General features: G+C 42.2%; 1 long non-coding RNA gene and 1 pseudogene across 1 annotated transcript; one reads left to right on the top strand and one right to left on the bottom strand.

Annotated features, from left to right (window-relative positions):
- Nucleotides 1-25917, top strand: part of LOC111951664 (melanopsin-A-like) — a 62971-nt pseudogene extending 37054 nt beyond the window's left edge.
- LOC111951665 (uncharacterized) lies at nt 12601-14514 on the bottom strand. The gene is made up of 3 exons (XR_002875637.2): nt 14343-14514; nt 13960-14025; nt 12601-13481 (listed from the first exon to the last, which is right to left on the bottom strand). It is a non-coding gene; the product is annotated as an uncharacterized lncRNA (long non-coding RNA).
- Nucleotides 25918-26374: the final 457 nt, after the last annotated feature.

Here is a 26374-nt window from a genome sequence, read left to right as displayed (position 1 = left end):
AAATCTCAGTAAGTTAACGTGTCAAATCTCCTGGCAATCACCCACCATTGAGGGTGTGTAACAGCCTTAGGCTACTGCCATACCACGGCTAAACAAGTATTACCCCAGGCAAGACATCCCCTGGAGTGTGTGATTTGTATTAACACACTATGGAGTGGTCTATCATGACATATATATACAACACGTATGTTGCACAATATCTATATTTTGCGAGACATTGAGGTTTTGATTGAGGTACAGTACCAGTCAAAGTTTGGACACACCTACTCATTCAAGTTTTCCTATATTTTTTCTATTTTCTACATTGTTGTAATAATAGTGAAGACATCACGATCTAAATAACACACATGGAATCATGTAGTAACAAAAAAGTGTTAACAAATCAAAATATATTATTTAGATTTTAGATTCTTCAAAGTACACCCTTTGCCTTGATGACAGCTTTGCACACCTTGCATTCTCTCAACAGCTTCATAGTAATGCTTTTCCAACGTCTTAAGGAGTTTGCACATATGCTGAGCACTTGTTGGCTGCTTTTCCTTCACTCTGCGGTCCAACTCATCCCAAACCATCTCAATTGGGTTTAGGTCGGGGTGATTTTGGAGGCCAGGTCATCTGATGGAGCACTCCATCACTCTCCTTCTTGGTCAAAATAGCCTTACACAGCCTGGAGGTGTGTTGGGTCATTGTTCTGTTGAAAAACAAATGATAGTCACACTAAGTGCAAACCAGATGGGACGGCGTATCTCTGCAGAATGCTGTGGTAGCATGCTGGTTAAGTGTGCTTGAATTCTAAATAAATCAGACAGTCACCAGCAAAGCTCCCCTACACATCAACTCCCTCCTCCATGCTTCACGGTGGAACCACACATGCAGAGATCAGCCATTTACCTACTCTGCGTCTCACAAAGACACTACGCGTTGGAACCAAAACAAAAATTTGGTCTCATCAGACCAAAGGACAGATTTCCACCTGTCTAATGTCCCATTGCTCTGTGTTCTTGGCCAAGCAAGTCTCTTTTTCTTAGTGTCCTTTAGTAGGTTGCGTTGCAACAATTGCGACCATGAAGGCCGATTCACACAGTCTCTCTCTGAACAAGTTTACATTGAGATGTGTCTGTTGAACTCTGAAGCATTTATTTGGCTGCAATTCTGAGGCTGATAACTTAATGAACATTCCTCTGCAGCAGAGGTAACTCGGGTCTTCCTTTCCTGTGCGGTCCTCATGAGAGCCAGTTTCATCATAGCACTTGATGTTTTTGCGACTGCACTTGAAGAACTTTCAAAGTTCTTGAAATGTTCCGAATTTTGACCAAGGCAAAGGTGGTACTTTGAAGCTCTCAATATAACTGTCACGATCGTTAGATAACTGAACCAAAGCGCAGCTTGATCTGGTTCCACATCTTTTTATTTCTCGGTGAAGTCACAGCAAACAAAACAGAATACATCTCAAAACAAACATGAAGCTCAGTCTATTCCCAGTTCTGCCATTGGTAAACCCAATTTACTCCAGTAAGTTAAGGTGTCAAATCTTCCCTGGCATCACCCACCATTGAGGGTGTGTAACAGCCTTAGGCTACTGCCATACCACGCTAACACAAGGTATTACCCCAGGCAAGACATCACCCCTGGAGTGTGTGATTTGTATTAACACAGCTATGGAGTGGTCTATCATGACATATATACAAACAGAATGTTGCACAATATCTATATTTTGCGAGACATTGAGGTTTTGATTGAGGTACAGTACCAGTCAAAAGTTTGGACACACCTACTCATTCAAGGGTTTTCCTATATTTTTTACTATTTTCTACATTGTAGAATAATAGTGAAGACATCAAAAACGATTAAATAACACACATGGAATCATGTAGTAACCAAAAAAGTGTTAACAAATCAAAATATATTTTAGATTTTAGATTCTTCAAAGTAGCCACCCTTTGCCTTGATGACAGCTTTGCACACTCTTGGCATTCTCTCAACCAGCTTCATGAGGAATGCTTTTCCAACAGTCTTAAAGGAGTTTGCACATATGCTGAGCACTTGTTGGCTGCTTTTCCTTCACTCTGCGGTCCAACTCATCCCAAACCATCTCAATTGGGTTTAGGTCGGGTGATTTTGGAGGCCAGGTCATCTGATGGAGCACTCCATCACTCTCCTTCTTGGTCAAATAGCCCTTACACAGCCTGGAGGTGTGTTGGGTCATTGTTCTGTTGAAAAACAAATMATAGTCACACTAAGTGCAAACCAGATGGGACGGCGTATCTCTGCAGAATGCTGTGGTAGCKATGCTGGTTAAGTGTGCCTTGAATTCTAAATAAATCAGACAGAGTCACCAGCAAAGCTCCCCTACACATCACACCTCCTCCTCCATGCTTCACGGTGGGAACCACACATGCAGAGATCAGCCATTTACCTACTCTGCYTCTCACAAAGACACTGCGGTTGGAACCAAAAAKCAAAAATTTGGTCTCATCAGACCAAAGGACAGATTTCCACCGGTCTAATGTCCATTGCTCGTGTTTCTTGGCCCAAGCAAGTCTCTTTTTCTTAGTGTCCTTTAGTAGGGGTTGCGTTGCAACAATTRGACCATGAAGGCCRMATTCACACAGTCTCCTCTGAACAGTTTACATTGAGATGTGTCTGTTGAACTCTGAAGCATTTATTTGGMCTGCAATTTCTGAGGCTGWTWACTRTAAMGAACWTATCCTCTGCAGCAGAGGTAACTCCGGGTCTTCCTTTCCTGTGGCGGTCCTCATGAGAGCCAGTTTCATCATAGCACTMGATGGTTTTTGCGACTGCACTTGAAGAAACTTTKAAAGTTCTTGAAATGTTCCGAAWTGATTGACCAAGGCAAAGGGTGGCTACTTTGAAGCATCTCAAATATAACTGTCACGATCGTTAGAATAACTGGACCAAAGCGCAGCMTGATCTGGGTTCCACATCTTTTTATTTCTCGGTGAAAGTCACAGCAAAACAAAAACAATACATCTCAAAACAAAACYTGAAGCTAACAATAGTGCTAATAGGCAACTATCCATAGTCAAGATCCCACAAAGCACAAAGGGGAAATGGCTGCCTAAATATGATCCCCAATCAGAGACAACGACAAACAGCTGCCTCTGATTGGGAACCATACCTGGCCAACATAYAAACATAATCCCCTAGATGACCCACCTTAGTCACACCCCGACCTAACCAACATAGAGAATAAAAAGCTCTCTATGGTCAGGGCGTGCCAATAACATACATTTMGATTTGTTTCACACTTMTTTTGGTTACTACATGATTCCATATGTGTTATTTAAAAGTTRTGATGTCTTCACRATTATTCTACAATTTAGAAAATAATACAAATAAAGAAAAACCCTAGAATGAGTACTGTAGGTGTGTCCAAACTTTGGACTGGTACGGTATATGTTCCGGTCCCTGCAGAGTGGAGGTGGATGGTTGTCACATCAGGGTGAGTGTTGGGTGTGAATCTGAGATGGGGTCAGTCAGTATTACCCCCTGCTAGGCCCACTCTCTCTGCAGGCTGGCCCTCTGTTTGACCTGGTTCTCTGCTGATCATTATCCAGGCTATGGAGTGACTATCACCCACAGGGGGCATTACAACACACCAATCGACATATCTCTTTCTCTCTCTCTCTTTCWCRCTCTCTTTCTTGCTCACCCTTTCTGTTTCCTTCTGGGGTTTTTAATACTTTTCTCTCAGTAATTAACAGTACTCTGACTCTCTATCATTCTATGTTTCTTTCCTATTCCCACCTTTTATCTCAGTAGTTAACTGTACTCTCTCCGTCTCTGTGTCTTCTAGGCTGTGAGCTGTATGCATTCTGCGGGGCTCTATTTGGGATCTGCTCTATGATCACTCTGATGGTGATAGCAGTGGACCGCTACTTTGTGATCACGCGTCCGTTGGCCTCCATTGGGGTGCTCTCCAAGAAACGAGCACTGCTCGTCCTCATGGCTGCCTGGGCCTACTCACTGGGGTGGAGCCTGCCCCCTTTCTTCGGCTGGAGTAAGTCCACACATACATGATCATCACACACGCGCGCATGCGCACATACACACATACACACATTTGGGATGAGATTTAGTATGCCAGGGCTGTATACACTGTACGTGGTTGTGTCAGTATATGCATGTGTTAGAAAGAGCTCAAAAGACAGCAAGATAGAAAGACAGCGAGACAAGTGCTCCCTCTGGCTCTGTGTTCTCTCTTTGAACTCCAGTTAGCAGTAGCTTAGTTTAGGAATGAGGATTTAGGCATTGGATCAGGTGTTCTGAGCTGCCAGAGATCTTTCAGTGATAAGGAATTAAATTAAACTAGTGGGCGAACTGGTTGGAATGGGCCCCTCATAAGCCTCACATGGGCCTTACAGTATACTGTCCTCAGAATTACTCACACCCCATCATTGTGTGTATCTCTGGCAAATAACAAATGTATCCAGCCCGATTCTGTCCAGCACGTTAATGGGTGATATGCTGGAAAGGACCTTGGGGTGACACTAACTCAGACAATGTGGAGGGTGGAGGGGGTTTGGGGAGAGGGATAGGAGATCATGGACTGGCTACCCCTTGCAGCAGTCTGGGGCTGGGGTCTGCATGCAGGCGTGCCACCCCAGACAAGGTTCCGCAACACGCATGTCCTATCTGACAACACGAAGGGCGTCTGTCTCCTTAAACCCATCTGACGTCCCCATCTTTGCCCCGTCTCCGCAGATTACCACATAATTTCACGCCCTCTGGGGAAAAAACATTAATAACATGAAAGCAAAACAAAACTGTGCCGTTATACACTTTGAGGCTTTGATCGTCCAGAGCATTTAGTTCATCAGGAGTGCTCCCCTGATCCAAGCTTTGGTTTTCTTGTGTCTTCCTATTGATGCGAATGTTCTTAGCTTTCCCTGACTGCTTGTTTTACCATAGCAGGGCTTCAATGGATGATGCATGACAAACAACTTGTAGATGACTTTGAAGTGGTGTTGAAGAAAGAGCATTGTCTCTCTCCTTATATTTTCCCCTTTTCCCTTTCTCTATCCCACTCTCTCTCCTTTCCTCCTTTCTCTATCCCCTCTCCCTCCCTCCTTCCCTCCTTTCCCTATCCCCTTGTCTCTCCTTCCCTTTTCCTCTCCCCTCTCCCTTACCCCCTACCCCTCTCCCTCCCTCCTTTCTCTATCCCCTTGTCTCTTCTTTCCCTTTCCTCTCCCTTKCCCCTACCCCTCTCCCTCVCTCCCTCCTTTCCTCCTTTCTCTATCCCCTTGTCTCTCCTTCCCCTTTCCTCTCCCCTCTCCCTCACTCCTTTCTCTATCCCCTTGTCTCTCCTTCCCCTTTCCTCTCCCCTCTCCCTTACCCCCCTACCCCTCTCCCTCCCTCCTTTCTCTATCCCCTTGTCTCTCCTTTCCCTTTCCTCTCCCTCCCTCCCTACCCCTCTTCCTCCCTCCCCAAGGTGCCTATGTTCCAGAGGGTCTGTTGACCTCCTGTACATGGGACTATGTGACCTTTACCCCGTCAGTGCGTGCCTACACCATGCTGCTCTTCACCTTTGTCTTCTTCATCCCCCTGATCGTCATCATGTACTGCTACTTCTTCATCTTCAGAGCCATACGTACAACGAACAAGTGAGTGGATTTGATACCAGAGAGCTGGTCTAGAGATGTCACTGGAAGTGTCAAATCAAGTTACTGCATTGGATTCTCTGAAGCATTTCTAATTTCTCGCATTGAAAAAAAAWAACTGTGTGTGTGTATGTGTCATAGGGCTGTAACCATGATCAACGGCACTGGGAGTACCAGAGACTCCATTAGGAGTTTCAATCGGCTGAAGAATGAGTGGAAGATGGCTAAGATCGCTCTTATTGTCATCCTCCTCTACGTCATCTCTTGGTCCCCCTACTCCGCTGTTGCCCTGACCGCATTTGCAGGGTGAGTGGTTTTGATATACTATACTACCCTATATAGACACAATACACACCCACTTCTAAAAGCATTGCCGCAGACACAACATTCATACCTTGACCATTCAGGTACAATATATATTGTGTAATTCTACCTTCAAGCCTAACAGCCTTCTCTCTCTGCCCTTTTCATGTGCCCTGTAGGCATACAGATTTTCTGACCCCCTACATGAACTCAGTGCCTGCTGTGATCGCCAAGGCTTCAGCCATTCACAACCCCATCATCTATGCCATCACCCACCCCAAGTACAGGTACTGTAGTCTTGCTGCCATCCCAAGTACAGGTACTGTAGTCTTGCTGCCACCCCAAGTACAGGTACTGTAGTCTTGCTGCCACACCAAGTACAGGTACTGTAGTCTTGCTGCCANCCAAGTACAGGTACTGTAGTCTTGCTGCCACCCCAAGTACAGGGGGTGGCCACAAAATAAAATGGTTTCTATTGTTTCTATTGTTGCATTATGGGTCAAATCTGCTTACGCAACCCAACCCCATTTGGAAATTCCGCTAAGCAACAAAGTCAAAGGGCTATTCTGTTGTTGTTTTTAATTTCACTAATCTGATACTAGCCAAGTGAACCATTCCATTCCATCTCATAAGAATCGATCAAATCTGAGAGACAGGAAGGGTATAGCCCCTGTCAGCTAGCGATCAGACTAATGTTGTCACGATACCAGAATGTTTACTTTGATACCGATACCAGGTTTAGTATCACGGTACTCGATACTAAAACAATACCACAGCAAAAAAAAGAAAGAGGAGAGGACATATTTTATTTAATCTGTTCTTAGTTGCAAACAATTCTTACATCAGGAGATCACTTTTGAGGTCTGGGAAAAATCTAAGAAATGTTGATATTTGGGTGTAGTTACCCTTTAATTCAAAGTGCTCATGCACCTAGTTAGCACTGTTGTTTGGTTAGCGGTGATTCTGTTGCGTACGAGTTGGAGTTTGCAGAAGAAATGCACACGGGATTGCAACAAATAATCATAATTCTGCCCAGGAGGCATACTGTACAGTAGGTTACTTTGTACTTTGTACTTGGCTAGAATCTGCAGTTGAAACAATAACAAAACGTTCACCCGCCTTCCCACTGGACACAGACGTCATTTAAACATCTAGTTTTGATTTACATTTGGTTGAGTTGTCAACTCACGTGAAATCAATGTGAAAAACTGTCCCCATGTCATTGGATTTACTGTAGGTTAAAAGTTGGTTTGAAGAAAATGGTCATTTCCCTTACTTTAATGACTTTTTGCAAATCCAATCAGTTTTCCACGTTGATTCAAAGGCATCACATATGTTTTGGTTGAAATGAAGTGGAAACAACGTTGATTCAATCAGATTTTGTTTTGGTAAAAAGCTGTGGGATGGGCCTGGAGAAATGTAACTCTCAAATTCAGACAGAGCTATGGATGCAAGGACTGAACATCCATGGTATCAAAATTATAGTTGTAATCATGTTTTGTGGCTAAACAGTGTTTGCTTACATTTTGGGTATATAACATTAGTGAGGCCTTAGTGAGGCCTTTTAAAAACCATTCACATTTTTTGCTTACTTCAGTTTTTTTTTCTCCCAAATTCCATTTTCTCAGTTTTGTTTTCCAGGTTTCGATTTCCCCCATTTTTTCAGGTTTTCCCCAATTATTTTCAAACTTTTTTAGTAGAAAAACAACAACATTTGACTCTGTGTTCACAACAATGCTTGAACCACATCGGGGATTACTTTTGAGGTCTGTGAAAAATCTACGAAACTTACAATGCCAGTCAAAAGTTTGGATGTACCTACTCATTCAACAGTTTTTCTTTACTTGTATTATTTTCTACATTGTAGAATAATGGTGAAGACATCAACACTATGAAATAACAAATATGGAATCATATAGTTACCAAAAAAGTGTTAAAATAATCCAAATATATTTTAGATTCTTTCAAGTAGCCACCCTTTGCCTTGATGATAGCTTTGCACACTCTTGGCATTCTCTCGACCAACTTCATGAGGAATGCTTTTCCAACAGTCTTGAAGGAGTTCCCACATATGCTGAGCACTTGTTGGCTGCTTTTCCTTCACTCTGCGGTCCAACTCATCCCAAACCATCTCAATTGGGTTGAGGTCGGGTGATTMTGGAGGCCAGGTCATCTGATGGAGCACTCCATCACTCTCCTTCTTGGTCAAATAGCCCTTACACAGCCTGGAGGTGTGTTGGGTCATTGTCCTGTTGAAAAACAAATGATAGTCCCACTAAGCGCAAACCAGATAGGATGGCGTATCCCTGCAGAATGCTGTGGTAGCCATGCTGGTTAAGTGTGCCTTGAATTCTAAATAAATCACTGAGTGTCACCAGCAAAGTACCCCCACACCATCATACCTCCTCCTCCATGCTTCACGGTGGGAACCACACATGCAGAGATCTTCTGTTTATCTACTCTGCGTCTCTCAAAGACACGGTGGTTGGAATCACAAATCTCAAATTTGGACTCTTCAGACCAAAGGACAGATTTCCACTGGTCTAATGTCCATTGCTTGTGTTTCTTGGCCCAAGCAAGTCTCTTCTTCTTAGTGGTGTCCTTTAGTAGTGGTTTCTTTGCAGCAATTCGACCATGAAGGCCTGATTCATGCAGTCTCCTCTGAACAGTTGATGTTGAGATGTGTCTGTTACTTGAACTCTGTGAAGCATGTATTTGGGCTGCAATCTGAGGTGCAGTTAACACTAATTAACTTATCCTCTGTAGCAGAGGTAACTCTGGGTCTTTCTTTCATCATAGCGCTTCGTGGTTTTTGCGACTGCACTTGAAGAAACTTCCGGATTGACTGACCTTCATATCTTAAAGTAATGATGGACTGTCGTTTCTCTTTGCTTATTTGAGCTGTCCGTGCCATAATATGGACTTGGTCTTTTACCAAATAGGGCTATCTTCTGTATACCAACCCTACCTTGTCACAACACAACTGATTGGTTCAAACGCATTAAGAATAAATAAATTCCACAAATTAACTTTTAACAAGGCACACCTGTTAATTGAAATGCCTTCCAGGTGACTACCTTATGAAACTGGTTGAGAGAATGAAGGAAAAGCAGCCAACAAGTGCTCAGCATGTGTGGGAACTCCTTCAAGACTGTTGAAAAAAGATTCCAGGTGAAGCTGACTGAGAGAATTCAAAGAGTGTGAAAAGCTGTCATCAAGGCAACGGGTGGCTACTGTACTTTGAAGAATCTAAAATATATTTTGATTTGTTCAACACTTTTCTGCCAGCTCAGGCTACACTATTCACATTCCTGTGTAATCAAATAAAAATGCCCCGAATACAACAGGTATTCCTTACCGTGAAATGCTTACTTACAAGCCCTTAAACAATGGTGCAGTTAAAAAAATAAAGTTAAGAAGGGGCTTGATTACAACCTGTTACAATGGTGCCAACGTCGTCCCCCAGGCTATTGCACACACAACACATAGAAGCCTGGGATATCAACTATCCAAAGTTGGCCTACAGTAGGTGGGAGTGACCATAGAATTCTAAAGGAGTGACCTTACGGAGTAAAGAATTTGTCATCGTCACTAGTTAACACAGTAAAAAAGTCCTAATTATGGCAAAAATGTGACTTTAAAGCTAACCCTAACTAATGAAGGCCAAGTTTGATGCATTGGTCCACCAGGCCTTCAGCACATTTGGGCGGAAGTGTCTTGGAACGAGATTAGGTGTAATGTGACTACCATGACTTCACTTTAGAGCGTATTCCAATCCTTCTACCCAACATGTCACCCTTTATAAAGCACGTTTAGATCATATTCGACATAGTGGGTGTCGTGGACATTCTTACACAGGGATACTCGAAGTCAATCTTAAATTAATCATCCTTTATTTGTCAGCACGCTGGAAAGGTTCCAACCAACTCAATGCACCAATATACACATGTCAATCAGGAGCTCTGCCAAGGCAGACCCAGCAGTTGTCTTATATAACTTATATATAAGTTATATTTGCATGATTTACTGTAATTAATTATTAATTACCGTTTTAATCATTACCGACCAATACTGGTTCGTAACATGTCACAGACCAATACCCCACGAGGCTTCTCCTCTCTAACCTGAGACCTTGAAACTGAGATATCTTTTGTTCTCGTTCTCAAAACAAGGTCCAGGTGTACTGCCAAATTGCAGCTACTGATAGTGAGGATTCGGTCAGTCAGCCACTTGCATGAACACAGACATTGGTTTATAGAACAGCACATGAATAGAACACAGAAATGAGTTATCACAAAAGCACAAAATGGGTTATGTCACATTTGACATTGGTGGTTATGTCACACAGTTATGGCACATTTATGAACCCTTTTTAAAGCATGACATACAGTTATAGATACTTATGTAGTGCTTATGAAGGCATTATGAAGGCTTGATGAGGGCTTTATAAGCTGAACGTCATTTAAATCAGAACCATAAACTTAATACATTTTCGAATAAATTCAAACCATTAAGTTGATTTCAAAATCTGAGACACATTTGGTAGAAGATCCGAAAGTAACAAATTATAATACTGGACCATTTGTTCATGTTCTAGTATTTAAAAACGACCATTGTTTTCATTCACCGTGCAACTCTAGATCAGACTAAACTTTCCTCTCTACAATCACTCATTAACCTGGATGTTAATACAACTGGACATTATTTTATTCTCACCACACAGGAAGGATGCCAAGGGTTAATAAACTGTATAGGGCACCTAGATTGTTTCCTCTGACATGATACATCAGGCCAAGTCCCTGCCATGTTCTGTCCCATCAGACTGCCTATGGTGTAGCCTTGTACTGTATGGTACTTTGCCTTTCTGTCTTATGCTAGAGGAAATATATCAGTTAGCTTCTGGACCTACATCTCCTAAATTTGCCCCCTGCACTCTCGGTCTTCAGGATGGCCATAGCCAAGTACATCCCATGCCTGGGGTTTTTGCTGTGTGTACGTAGACGCGACCTGCGATCCACCAACAGCAGCTTCGTGTCCACCCGACGATCCACTGTCACCAGCCAGACCTCCGACATCGGCGACCGCTTACACCGCACCAGCACTGTCAAGTCCCGCCTCTCTTCCGCCTCCGACAGCGAATCGGTATAAATAAATATGATATAAATATAAAATCATGAGATGGGTGTGTGTGTGTGTGCCTGCATGCATGTGCATGTACCTGTGTGTGTCTGTCTGACGTTTATGTAATGGTTCCATCCCCCCAGGGCTGGACAGATACGGAGGCTGACCTCTCCAGTATGGGCTCCTGGCCGGCTAACCGCCAGGTGTCCTGTGATATCAGTAAGGACACAGCCGAGCTCCCACACTTCAAGCCTTCCAGCTCCAAGTCCAAGATGAAGAGCCACGACTCTGGCATCTTTGAGAAGGTAACTAACACATCCAGGCAAGGTCAGGTCAAGCCTGCTCCCTGTCCTCTTTCACATGTGTGACAATGTACCAAATGTGTGGAGGATATTTTGGGCTCTAGAGGCAGAACAGTGTGAATGCGTGTCTAACACAGTAAAGGTCAATAAGTAAGCCAATTTAGGGTTTAAAAAAAAATCCCACTTGCACTTATGTGCTCATCTCCCAACATCAATACACATTAATGCCACCAATGGTACCTAAAATTCATTGCCTCTACTTGAGAAGCACCTAATCAAACAGTAACACACTTGCTGTACTGTAATGCAACAAGATTCGTAGGAGAATTAGGCAAGAACTAAGTACATATTTCCATCATAAAGGATTCTTCTGTGTAGTCCGCCACAAATCTATTAAACCAACTTTTGGCCTGGAAAGCACCCCTGGATTTGTGTCAGCCAATCACATGGCTCCTAAATTAATCTGGCACATTGTTACAGACAGGATGGTAAGATGAATCCACAGCAGAGGGGTCACTCCAGGGAGGAAGCTTTAGGAGGGCTTTGCTGTACCATAGACGTCTAATCCAAATTTGCCATTTTTGAAACGTGTTCATCTTTACGGCGTCTTTCAGTGTTACTATTTAAAATGTGATGTCACCTGCTAAAGCAATGTTTTATTAACTGATTTATTAACTGCCCCCATGAGAACACAAGCTAGCTCTATGGAGCATAGTACTTGTAGAGGCAATCTGTATCGAAGGATAAGAATCTATTTTTAAAATGTATGAGCAATCGTATAGGGGTCAGCAGACATATTTCTGTAAAGCGGATATATAGAGATAGCTGATGGTTGTTATCAGGGTTCATTACAAATAAAAATTGTCTTTTAAATGTGTCTTAAATCTCTTTGCAACATATTGTGATACAATTATAATCTTTATTGAGAGGTTAGATTTCACTGTTAATTAAATGTCCCCCTTTGCACTCTAAAAAGAAATGGTTCCTGGAGTATCCTTTAGGGGTTCTTTAAATTGAAACTGTGGGGGAACCCCTATTAGCTCTTCAAAGAACCCTTGAAAAAAGGTTATTTGAGGAACCTTGTGGGGGAACCCTTATTAGTTCTTCAAAGAACCCTTGAAAAAAGGTTATTTGAGGAATCTTGTGGGGGAACCCTTATTAGTTCTTCAAAGAACCCTTGAAAAAAGGTTATTTGAGGAACCTTGTGGGGGAACCCCTATAAGTTCTTTGAAAAAAACATTATCATAGGTTATAATGGTTCCTCTAAGAATCTTTTGGGGCTAATTTTTTTTGCTCCCTGTCCACCCTCCCCCATTATACAAAAATATTTTAATAATAATGACAATAGTGATTTAAATAATTCATTGTTAATTTAGTGGCACCACAAATGTGAAWGAACAATTACACAACAATTTACCAAACAAAACACATAAYAAACATTGCAACATTTCTGCAGACATGTCAGAACATAATAAATAATACATTTACTTTGTATAGTGCTTTTCACTCTCATGGTGAAAATATAAAATACAATAAAAACAACATACATTAAAAATGAATTAAGGTAAACTAACAAGATTGTAGATGCTTGATGCGAAATACAGATGGGATTTTTTTGCTTTAGTGTGTGTGTGCACGTGTGTGTGTGTGTGTGTGTGTGTGTGTGTGTGTGTGTGTGTCCAACAACCACTTGCCAAACAACCACTTATTTATGTTAGTAAGTTTGCCATCTTTATGACCAGCACTGGTAACTTTACCCCAACTTCTCTTATACCCAGAACACCGCAACTTAAGAACATAAATGTTTTTCTGACATTTTGGGGAAATTTAACTGAAAATAAAAAAATACGGCCCTAACAGAGCCCCAAGTCCCATAGAGACGTCCTCTAGGGCGTGGATGTTCTCCCCTCAAAGGTCAGCGTGATTTGACTCATGGTGAAATGGATTAATACACATACAATTAACAAAGAACATTACAAATGTTCAGCTGTAGTTTTATATAAGCATGCACACTTATGTTTATGAAGAAACAGATTATTTGTGCATAGACATACCTTGTCACGGACATAAAGGCCACTCAGGTCCTCATTGAAGCGTTAGGGCAAGAGCAGGATCGCTGCTGGGGTCTCGAGTCCTGGGGAAAAGTAAAGTAAAGCAATGATCTTACTACATTTGCAACAAAAAAAATGTGTGTTACAATTCTATTACAAAAGACATATTTTGTATGTACTATGTACTGTATAGGCTACATTAGAGAAAGGGAAGGAATAATAGCAATTACCCGTGTGCCTCTTCTGTATTGTCCTTCAGGGCCTGTCGAAATAGCAGGATGATGTCCTCACCCATGCCTCGCCTCTCTACCTCTGCTATTATTTTGCCACTAGCCTTGCGGAGTCCTTGAATTATCTTTTTGTCTATATCCATTCCATGGACTTGATTCATTTCTGAGATGATCTGAAAAGATCATTTGCACATATTGTATTTCTGGAGGTTTAACTTGATTCACATACTTAAAAAATAGCAAATGTGTAACCTAACTAACAAAAGTGAGAGTTTGATTCATATTCATGATCCAATGAGCATATTTTGACAATTATATGACTGTTACTTACTTGGTTCAAAAGTGGTGTAGCAGACAGGCCCCCAAGTAGCTCTACATCGTGCGTGCCATTAGTCACCTATGACACAAATACACATATGTACAGGTAAAGCTCTTGATTTTTAAATTATGTTCCCACTTCATTGGATAGTCGCATATACTGTATGGTCCATATATATACTCAAACTATTAACTGCAACTTTGTTGACAAGCAAACACTTGCTGGAACTAAGGTTAGGTTTAGGGGTAGGGGTAAGGATTTGCAGACAAGAGGTTGCCTTTCTTTTTTTAACTTATTTTTTAATCATCCCATGCCATGAATTGAGATTGAGWTATTAGTAATGACCACACATTACTGTGAAAAGTGTACAAAAATGTAATAAAAATATCACTCACATATCCTTGTCCTGTACAGTCCCTTAGAAATGGGTACTTGGCCACCAATGATATCCAGATGTCGGTATATTGTCTGCTTGTAGGGCACCTTCGAAAAGTGTAAATCAATGTAGTGTTCCATTACAGCGTAACACATCCCATGACTACACACAAATCAAATGAAATCGCATTGGTCACGTACACATATTTAGCAGATGTCATTGCGGGTTTAGTGAAATGTTTGTGTTCCTAGCTCCAACAGTGCAGTAATATCTAAACCAACACACACGCCACACACAGAAACTCACATGATGTGCCAATTTATAAACTTACCAGGTATATGTGCACATGATATCAACTAAAACCTGGATGATTTGTCTCCTCCACTTGGACCAATCAGTGGGAAAGTTGGAACTCTTCACTCTGCTGGTTGAGTTTACACTGCAGGGCTGTGGGGAACTCAGGAAGGGTGAATATTGTGGGCCACAGTTTTGTGTTGGTTGGTGGATGCTGTTTATTGGTTGGTTGTTGGCTGGAAGRAAATTGTGGTGGGTTGGTCTTTTTGGAGTGGTACTGTGATTCCTAAGCATGTGTTCTTTGACTGCTCCCAGCATTGTCTCATCTGGCGTCTTTTGGCATGTGTGCAATGTTTTCGTAGTCACAGATGACATGTGCAATTCTCTTGAAGTACTGATGTTTGGCTTCAAAGCACATACACGACAGATGGATAAGTGGTCCTTATGCCATCAGCAGTCGGGAGTAATGGTTCGGAAAGTGCATCTTGGGTGTTTGCTTGTTTGGGAAGACTTCTTGAAAAAGCATGAAATTCCATTATTTTCTAATCCAGGTATGGTGCCCAAGACCTTTTGATAGTAGGTGCCATGATTGTCCCCAATTTATCTCAGTAACAGGCACACTTCCCATGCATCACCGCTGGCTATTTGCCACCCAATCATTAGCATTTCTCAGATGCACTCCCAACCAGATGCCCATTCTTCCTCAGGACGCGCTCGGATAGTGGTGTTTGTCTGGATGATCTGTCGTAGTTGCCATTCGGGAAGTCATCAATCTCGTCATTTAGCGGAGCCACAGTGATTTGTTTCGTCTTCACAAGCTRGTGTAACACCATCCTCAGTAGAGCAGGTATGATGCCCTCAAGGATCACAAGGATCCCCTTGATGCATCACATCAAGGGGAATAAATACATAAAGGGTAAAGGTGCATATGTCATCTCAGAGACGTAGCACGGACTTCTGACACCATAGACTCTGGCATTTTCTGGGTTTTCTTGGACTGCCTGCAGGTGGTAGCTGTAATTTGTTGAGTCGCGCATGGTGAGCTCTCGTCCTTGGTTGCTGTGCAAAAGCCGCAGGGCCAGACGGATTACCAGGATGTGTATTCCGAGCATGCGCTGACCAACTGGCAAGTGTCTTCACTGACATTTTCAACCTTTCCCTGTCTGAGTCTGTAATACCAACATGTTTCAAGCAGACCACCATAGTCCCTGTGCCCAAGAACACTAAGGCAACCTGCCTAAATGACTACCGACCCATAGCACTCAACATCTGTAGCCATGACGTGCATTGAAAGGCTGGTCATGGCTCACATCAACACCATCAACACCATTATCCCAGAAACCCTAGACCCACTCCAATTTGCATACCGCCCCAACAGATCCACAGATGATGCAATCTATATTGCACTCCACACTGCCCTTTCACACTTGGACAAAAAAAAAACACCTATGTGAGAATGCTATTCATTGACTACAGCTCAGCGTTCAACACCCTAGTGCCCTCAAAGCTTATCACTAAGCTAAGGACCCTGGGACTAAACACCTCCCTCCGCAACTGGATCCTGGACTTCGACGGGCCGCCCCCAGGTGGTAAAGGTAGGTAACAACGAGTGGCGCAGCGGTCTAAGGCACTGCATCTCAGTGCAAGAGGCGTCACTACAGTCCCTGGTTTGAATCCAGGCTATATCACATCCGGCRGTGATTGGAAGTCCCATAGAGCGGCGCACAATTGGCCCAGCGTCGCCTGGGTTAGGGGAGGGTTTGGCCGATGTAGGCCGTCATTGTAAATAAGAATTTGTTCTTAACTGCCTTTCCTCCACTATACTGCTCTGCACAGTCACAGGAACACAATACTTCTCTGATCTTCAACATAAACAGGCAGAGGTTTCTCATAAGGCCTCTAACTAAGTCTTCAGTTTTGAAGTCCATTGACTCAATAACATTAGTTGCAGGTGCCCACACGAGATCAGAGTTATCATCATTCACATTTTCCTTAATGTAGTCAGGCACAGGGATTACAGAACCATTAGGCCTATTTGTCAGCAAATTATTGTGTTTTTTGCAGATATGTGTCCTATATGAATCAAAGCATTTGCATGAAAACATGTAACCTCCAAGTCCACATGTTAACAGGAACCCTTGATACAGACCAATGTGGCGAATCCGTTTTATGATTCCCCCAAAAATGCTTGTTGCATATTGGGCAGTCAGCAGGCATTTTGACTGGTGTTGACTGATAGGTAGCCTAGCATTTAAAGCATTCAAATTGTCCAGCAGACAAGGTGAAAAAAGCTGTAATTTGGTCCTTGAGCACAGCAGTTATAACACCCCCACAACAAGAGCTACCTGGTAGTTGGGTTAAAAGCAGAAGTCAAGTTTTGGTTGGACCTAGCATGCAATTGATGATTAATTTTWTTTTTWTTTTTAATGTAAAACCTTGGAAAGGAGAGGTGTAATCCAACTTATTTTGCTGAAGCCACTGGCAGATATCCTCCACTGACCATCCAAATARTTCAGAATTTCTGAAAATAAACAACAGAATCAGGTTTCATGCCGGAGTCCAGTTAGGCTATGCAAAGGCACGACATACCCTGTCCCGGAATACGCATGAAATTACCCAAAGCCAACTCACTAAAGACACTTTGTTGTACCATTTGAATGCCATTTGTATGCTAATAGATTTCAGTTTGTATTGACTGCCATGTAGGTTAAATTCACACTTCAAATGCAGCTGTCCTGCAACATATCCTTACCTTCTTCTTGATCCCAATTGCATTGTGTGGGGGGGGGGGTCATGTTTGCAGTAACAGCAAAAAGTTAGTGAAACCAAGGAAAAAGGCAGTAACTGCCATCACTAACCTCAGTTACTGCTTTTTACCTTGGTTTCACTGAGCTTTGGGCTGCTGGGTCAAAGGTTTACCTTGGTATTATGTATTGTTCTTCGCTGATACAAGTATAAAACTATATGACACMGACAGCCACATACAAATAATTATATTAACACAAGTTTTTGTATATAGAAAAAATCGTATTCCAGTGGGTGTTCCATGCAAGAAGGCAGTAACTGCCGTCTAGGGTCAGGTCAGAGGTCAGGGTCAATATGAATAAAAAAATAACCTCATGTAAGACAACAGAACCACATATCCAATGATCTGCCTACAAATCATTCGGCCGGACAATAATWAAAAAAAACGTAATTTTTCTCAGTTTCGGAGTCGTTACTGCTATTTTGCTTGGTAGGGCAGAATATTGTGTTTTGGATTCTGAAGGGCATGCATATATGAAGAGGTAGTTTAGTCAGTATATTAATAACATTATGCATTTGAATCCCATCTATAGCTACCATCTAAGCTATTAATTTCCCTCCACAAGGGGGAATACATGTAACGTTTCCAAAATGGGATAGTATTGTACATGTAATGTTATGATGGTATTTAATGCAGTAGCAGGCAATATAAAGAGGAATCCCTCCATTGCCAGATTCAGTTCGTCGTGATAGCTAGCTAGTTAAAGTAAACGAAGCTAACTAACGGTGAGKTAGCTAGTTCATTCTCACAAAAGTGAGAACTGCTCTAGATTGGAAACTTACATTAACGAGTGTAAAGCCATGTTTGCTTTTTGGAAACTATATACAATATATGGGGCAGAATATTGTTCAGTAAATAATACAAACCTAGTTCTGTCTAGTTAGGACATAACGTTAACTAACGTTAGCTAGCTAACTACTGTAGCTCATACAACGATCAAACCAGGCTTTCTAACGTGTACGTTAATTAGTCTGAACTAAAGTAGCTAGTTAACGTTATGGAAGCTATTCACTGAAGACCACAATTAATATTATATACGAAGACAATTATTTCGATACATATTCAGAGCCAAACATCAACCKGACTTCTCTTTTTAACTGTTGTCCCATTCAGACTTGGCACGAGCGTTTTCAGTTGTAATTGCCAAGTTCCCCGGAAGAACCGCTGGGTTTCCTCAATGAACACCACCTAAGAAGTTCTTTGAATAACCTTTTGGGGCTGTTTTTCATTGCCAAGAACCCTAAGGTTCTTCGAGGATCTTTGAAGTATTCCAGTTGAACCCCTAATTTTTAGAGTGTGGTGTATTTGCCTTTGTTCACTCTGAAAAGCAAATAAACTTTAGCTGGTTTTCATCTGGGTTGGAGCCATAGTATAACATTATTCAGTGGTTTGACCCCCCAAAGCATTAGATAAATGAGAACAGTGGACCTATTGATTCTAGATCAATATTTGGGTCAGATAGGATAGCATGCCTGATAGCACCGTAGATTTGTCAAGAGACTATGGACACCAAGTGCTAATGAGCAGCAGTAGTTCTGGTACTTGGGTTATTTGTAACTGGTTATTTGGATCATAAATATACAGTGCATTCTGAAAGTATTCAGACCCGTTGACTTTATCTACATTTTGTTACGCTACAGCCTTATTCAAAAAGTTATTCAATTGTTGTTATTCCTCATCAATCTACACACAATACCCCATAATGACAAAGCAAAAAAAMAATTAWWTTTTTTTGCAAATAAATACAAAATTAAATATCACATTTACATAAGTATTCAGACCCTTGACTCAGTACTTTGCGATTACAGCCTCAAGTCTTCTTGGGTATGACGCTACAGCAGATCCTCTCAAGCTCTGTCAGGTTGGATGGGGAGTATCGCTGCACAGCTATTTTCAGGTCTCTCCAGAGATGTAAGATCGGGTTCAAGTCAAGGCACTGGCTGGACCAGTCAAAGACATTGAGAGACTTGTCCCGAAGCCACTCCTGCGTTGTCTTGGCTGTTTGCTTAGGGTCGTTGTCCTGTTGGAAGGTGAACCTTTGCCCCTATCTGAGGTCCTGAGTGCTCTGGAGCAGGTTTTCATCAAGGATCTCTCTGTACTTTGCTCCGTTCATCTCTCTCTCGATCCTGACTAGTCTTCCAGTRCCTGCAGCTGAAAAACATCCCAAAAGCATTATGTTGCCACCACCATGCTTTACCGTAGAAATGGTGCCAGGTTTCCTCCAGATGTCCCTCTCGACATTCAGGCCAAAGAGTTTAATCTTGGTTCCATCAGACCAGAGAATATTGAGTCCTTTATGTGCCTTTTGGCAAACTCCAAGCGGGCTGTCATGTGCCTTTTACTGAGGAGTGGCTTCCGTCTGGCCACTCTACCATAAAGGCCTGATTGGTGGAGTGCTGCACAGATGGTTGTCCTTCTGGAAGGTTCTCTTATCTCCACAGAGGAACTCTGGAGCTCTGTCAGAGTGACCATCGTGTTCTTGGTCACCTCCCTGACAAGGTCCTTCTCCCCCGATTGCTCAGTTTGGCCGGGCGACCAGCTCTAGGAAGAGTCTTGGTGAGTCCAAACTTCTTACATTTAAGAATAGAGGCCACTGTGTTTTTGGGGACCTTCAATGCTGCAGAAATGTTTTGGTACCTTTCCCCAGAACTGTGCCTTGACCCAATCCTGTCTCTGAGCTCTACAGACAATTCCTTCAACCTCATGGCTTGGTTTTTGGTCTGACAAGCACTGTCAACTGTGGAACCTTATATAGACTCCTGTGGCGGGACGGGCGCAGTGCACGCTGACCAGGTCGCTAGGTGTACTGTGTTTCCTCCGACACATTGGTGCGGCTTGCTTCCGGGTTGGATGCGCGCTGTGTTAAGATGCAGTGCGGCTTGGTTGGGTTGTGTTTCGGAGGACGCATGGCTCTCAACCTTCGTCTCTCCCGAGCCCGTACGGGAGTTGTAGCGATGAGACAAGATAGTAACTACTAACAATTGGATACCACGAAATTGGGGAGAAAAAGGGGGTAAAAAAATGTAATGTTCTTCGGGATCGGTGTTCCTTCCACGGGACGGTTGAGCTAACGTAGGCTAATGCAATTAGCATGAGGTTGTAAGTAACAAGAACATTTCCCAGGACATAGACATATCTAATATTGGCAAAAAGTTTAAGTTATTGTTAATCTAACTGCACTGTCCAATTTACAGTAGCTATTACAGTGAAAGAATGCCATGCTATTGTTTGAAGAGAGTGCACAATTTTTAACATAAAAAGTTATTAATAAACAAATTAGGCATATTTGGGCAGTCTTGATACAAAATGTTGAACAGAAATGCAATGGTTCATTGGATCAGTCTAAAACTTTGCACAGACACCTGTCTCTTATACACATCTAGATGTGTATAAGAGACAGGTGCGGCTTGGTTGGGTTGTGTTTCGGAGGACGCATGGCTCTCAACCTTCGTCTCTCCCGAGCCCGTACGGGAGTTGTAGCGATGAGACAAGATAGTAACTACTAACAATTGGATACCACGAAATTGGGGAGAAAAAGGGGGTAAAAAAAATGTAATGTTCTTCGGGATCGGTGTTCCTTCCACGGGACGGTTGAGCTAACGTAGGCTAATGCGATTAGCATGAGGTTGTAAGTAACAAGAACATTTCCCAAGACATAGACATATCTAATATTGGCAAAAAGTTTAAGTTATTGTTAATCTAACTGCACTGTCCAATTTACAGTAGCTATTACAGTGAAAGAATGCCATGCTATTGTTTGAAGAGAGTGCACAATTTTTAACATAAAAAGTTATTAATAAACAAATGAGGCATATTTGGGCAGTCTTGATACAAAATGTTGAACAGAAATGCAATGGTTCATTGGATCAGTCTAAAACTTTGCACAGACACTGCTGCCATCTAGTGGTCAAATGTATATTGCACCTAGGTTGGAATAATACATTATGGCCTTTCTCTTGCATTTCAAAGATGGTACAAAAAAAATACAAAAGAACGGTTGGTTTTTTCTTTGCATTATCTTTTACCAGATCTATTGTGTTTTATTCTCCTACATACCTTTCACATTTCCACAAACTTCAAAGTGTTTCCTTTCAAATGGTACCAAGAATATGCATATCCTTGCTTCAGGGACTGAGCTACAGGCAGTTAGATTTGAGTATGTGATTTCAGGCAAAAATTGAAAAAAAAGAGGGCGGATCCTTAAGACCCTTAATTGTTATGCGTCTCCTCTTAATATAAGGAGTGACCAATCCCTACAATTATTAGAACGTCTTTACTTACATGTGACCCAACAAATGTGTTTTGTGTGACTGGAATTGAATTTCACATTGAAATGACTCAGGGTTGTCACTTATTATAATAGCAGGAACCAACCTCTACGTRATGTATTTTGTATCTTCCAGAGCTCTTATGACGTGGACAACATCTCCATGACAGGCGTGGGCCACAGTGACCATGGCTTCCCTCCAAGTGTAAGTACCCATAATTAGTGTCAGTTAATTCCTCTTGTTGCTGTATCGTCTAGTGTGGCTTGCCATTAGCTACCTCCAATAAAAAACAAAGCAGCACTGGTGACCTATTTAACCTTCGCTCAGTCTGAAATATAACACAACATGTTTTCTACCCTCTTGATCCCATCTACGTAATATGGATCCCAGTTTCCCATATGGAGAAGGRTCTATAGCAGGGATCATCAACTAGATTCAGCCGRGGGCAGATTTTTTCTTGAGTGGATGGCCAYGTMCCCGGAATATAATTACAAATAATTTGTAGACTGCAAGAAGCCCAGATATAATAWRTGACTAAAASGTAACAATGTCAAACCTTGCTTACAATTGTGAACGATCACATATCTCTCGTTCATGCGTGGAAATAGTTTGGAACAGATTTTCAAAATAAAAAATAATTTGGAGCTGAGTTGCTGGTGTTTTAACAGTCTTTTATGTCCAACAATAAAAAATATATTAAAAATCACCCGCGGGACAAATTCGGGGAACCTTTCTCTATGGTCTCTGCCTTAGCCAAATATGACTGATGTGAATGCGTTCCTGTGCAGTCTGGCAGGTATTGGCCATGAGCAGACAGCAGGCATGCAGATGGCACAGAACAAGTGGCCTTGATAAATCACTGCAGTTTAATCTTAATAAATGTCGCAGCAGACTAACAAGGTTTATGAATGAGACACACAATTAACTGTCCTGCGACATGCCTGGTGGCAGGCTATGCCAACGGGGGAGAAATATTGCCACTTTCCCTTTCATTTGTAGTCAGTGCTGATAATGTCAGGGTAGGAACGGCAGTGGCTGATTATATTGACACTTAATCTGTAGAGACAAAGGAAAATAAATGTAATCGTCTAGTTCAGGGATGGGCAACTCCCTTTTGTATGCCCGCAGATCAATTTCCAAAGACAAAAATACATATATATATATTATTTTTTGTGGTTACTCAGTCTGGCCTCAACTTACTGTATAGTAAAATACACAAGGTTTGGTTGTGCATCAGCAGTTTTTCTCTTGTTATGTCAGTCACTGACAGTCACTCAATTGGCCCATGTSAGCTAAAATGTTTTAGATTGGTAAATTAGTCTAGCGCCCTGCCAGGGGTTGGAACCAAAATCATTTCCCAATCGTTTTGTTCTGAACAGAGCCATACATTTTTTTTCGTTCCACTGTTCTGACGAGCAAAATAAAGTTCTGAACCTGTTCCAACCCCAAAAAAGTACCGGTTTATATCATTCCTTTTTAAACCTTTGAAATCTATGGAGGAACTTTGAATGTCTTTGAACTTACAAGAGTTGGCTTAGAGTTGGACCATAGCTTACGTTAGCTAGCTGGCTAACAAGTTTGTGTGTGCAGAGCGGCACCACAATTAAAAACACATCTTACCTTTTTGTAGTTAATAAATCCAAACCAAATTTTGCTTAGGGCCGCTGGTTCTGACCACATGTGGATATTGATATGGGTATGCAGACCCACAAGCCACCGCGGCCCCCCYATTTTTTTGTGGCCCCCACCGCCATTAAAGTTGACCATCCCAGGTCGAGATAGTCTTGTATCCTTCAAGGACTGTCTTTTAGTGAAAATAAATGTAAAACCATAAATCCYATCTTTGTCTTAAATTGAAATGTTGCATAGCTAGATAATTGGGTGCAAAAATCAATCATTTAGCATTTTATGTTCGCTGTTTCTCATCTCACCTTCTGTTTGACATCGATAGGCAGGRGATTCGTCAGAAGGCACCATAACTAGAGGAATGATTGGCCGGATCCCCAGCATCATCATCACCTCTGAGACCAGCCCCTTCTTACCTGTCCTTAAGGCCAGTTCCCATGGTTCCAGTACTAGGCCAGCCAGTGGCAGTGTAGATGTAGGGTCTGTAACTAAGGGGCCACYGGAGAGTGTCCAGCAGGGGATAACACTTCCCTCTAACAGTGATGGCTCTACACCACCACTCATRTGATCACAACCACCCAGTTTTTATGTACAGTACTTGATTATTTATAGTAAAATGCCAGGGTCTGTACTCAACATGCAACTTTTCTAAAAGTCAAGTTAACCCCCATGTGAATGCTGTATGTTCTTTATTAAAACGTTTTTGTTTTGTTGCTTTGTTAATGTGCTAGCAGACAAAGTACAGAATTGCAGTTTGGCATCTACTGTAAGCAAATGGGATAGGTTGTGTTGTCTGCTAAACTTTCACCAGGTCATCTGAGTGAGCTACAATCATACAAGAAGCCCAGCCATTTCAAATCCCTTTCAAACATTTCCCCTAGCTCAGGTCCCCTCCTCTTAGATCTGRAAGAGGAAGATGGCTGAAACAGATGATATAGAACTGTTGTGTGTAGTAATGCATTTGTGACTGAAACAGGCAGCACTGATCTGAGCTGGAGATGGCCATCTGAGTGAGCTACACTATATATACAAAAGTATGTGGACACCCCTTCAAATTAATGGATTRGTCTATTTCAGCCACACCCATTGCTGACAGGCGTATAAAATCAAGGACACAGCCATGCAATTCGATAGGCAAACATTAGCAGTAGAATGGCCTTACAAACTGCCTCTGGAAGCAACGTCAGAACAAGAACTGTRGGGAGCTTCATGAAATGGGTTTCCATGGCCGAGCAGGAGAACAAAAGCCTAAGATCACCATGCTCAATGCCAAGCGTCGGCTGGTGTGGTGTAAAGCTCGCAACCATTGGACTCTGGAGCAGTGGAAACACGTTCTTTGGAGTGATGAATCACGCTTCACCACCTGGCAGTCCAACGGACGAATCTGGGTTTGGCGAATGCCAGGAGAACACTTCCTACCCAAATGCCTAGGGCCAACTGTAAAGTATGGTGGAGGAGGAATAATAGTCTGGGGCTGTTTTTCATGGTTCYGGCCCCTTAGTTCCAGATAAGGGAAATCTTAACGCTACAGCAAAGAATGATATTTCTGCGCTTCCAATTTTGTGGCAACAGTTTGGGGAAGGCCCTTCCTGTTTCAGCATGACAATGCCCCTGTGCACAAAGCGAGGTCCTTACAGAAATGGTTCGTCAAGATTTGTGTGGAAGAACACTGACCTACACCCCATCAAACACCTTTGGGATGAATTGGAACGCCGACTGCAAGCCAGGCCTAATCGCCCAACATCAGTGCCCGACCTCACTAATGCTCTTGTGGAGGAATGGAAGCAAGTCCCCGCAGCAATGTTCCAACATCTAGTGGAAAGCCTTCCCAGAAGAGTGGAGGCTGTTATAGCAACAAAGGGGGACCAACTACATACTAATGCCKATGATTTTGGAATGAGATGTTCAACGAGCAGGGSTCCACATACTTTTGGTCATGTAGAGCATCTTCGCTGGGAGAAATATCAGGCTGTTTGTGGATCAAGTCCTTATTGTGGATCCAGGCTGTAGTCAATTCAGATTCCGTCACACAGCCGTGGGCCTTGAGAAAGAGAGACTTAAATGTAATTGGCCATTAGAATGTGTAAGACGCTGAATTTGGTAGAACCTGCATTGTAATACAGTATTCGGTTGCTGTATTTATGCAGTATAGATTCAAACCGTATTGCAGAAGATTCACGTTATGGCGCGATTGAAATTTAAAGGCAATGTTCCCGCGTTCGGCTCAATCGGAAATTACCTTTACATTTGAACCTGGATCTGGATCGAATCCAGCCCTCTTTCGTTCTTTTTTTTAATCACAGAAGGGTTTTAGCTATTCTAGATGCATCCAGTTTACAGAATAATAAGTGGTTGGTCCATAGGCAGTAGCTTAGTCGGTAAACAAAGACACTGTGTAAACATTGTCTATGGCAGATTTGAATTCCAGCATCAAATCAWATTTTATTGGTCACATACACATGGTTAGCAGATGTTATTACGAGTGTAGCGAAATGCTTATGCTTCTAGATTCACCAGAGCAGCAATACCTAACAGGTAATATCTAACAATTCCACAACAAAACCTAATACACACAATCTAGTAAAGGAATGGCATAAGAATATATAAATATATATGGATGAGCAGTGACAGAGTGGCTAAGATGCAATAGATAGTAAAGAATAGATAGTGTAGGATACAGTATATACACATATGAGATGAGTAATGCGAGATAAGTAAACATTCTTAAAGTGGCGTTATTAAAGTGACTAGTGTTCTATTTATTAAAGTGGCCTTTATGATATCAAGTCTAAGTAGGCAGCCGCCTCTCTGTGCTAGTGATGGCTGTTTAACAATCTGATGGCCTTGAGATTGAAAAACAGCTTCTATCTCTTGGTCCCAGCTTTGATGCACATATACTGACCTCGCCTTCTGGATGGAAGCGGGGTGAACAGGCAGTGGCTCGGGTGGTTATTGTCCTTGATTATCTTTTTTGGCCTTCCTGTGACATCGGGTGGTGTAGGTGTTCTGGAGGGCAGGTAGTTTGCCCCCGGTGATGCGTTGTGCAGACCGCACCAC

Source organism: Salvelinus sp. IW2-2015, linkage group LG25 (genome assembly GCF_002910315.2).
Source record: "Salvelinus sp. IW2-2015 linkage group LG25, ASM291031v2, whole genome shotgun sequence".
In the NCBI taxonomy this organism is placed as follows: Eukaryota; Metazoa; Chordata; class Actinopteri; order Salmoniformes; family Salmonidae; genus Salvelinus; species Salvelinus sp. IW2-2015.
This window is presented reverse-complemented; position numbering and strand designations above follow the sequence as displayed.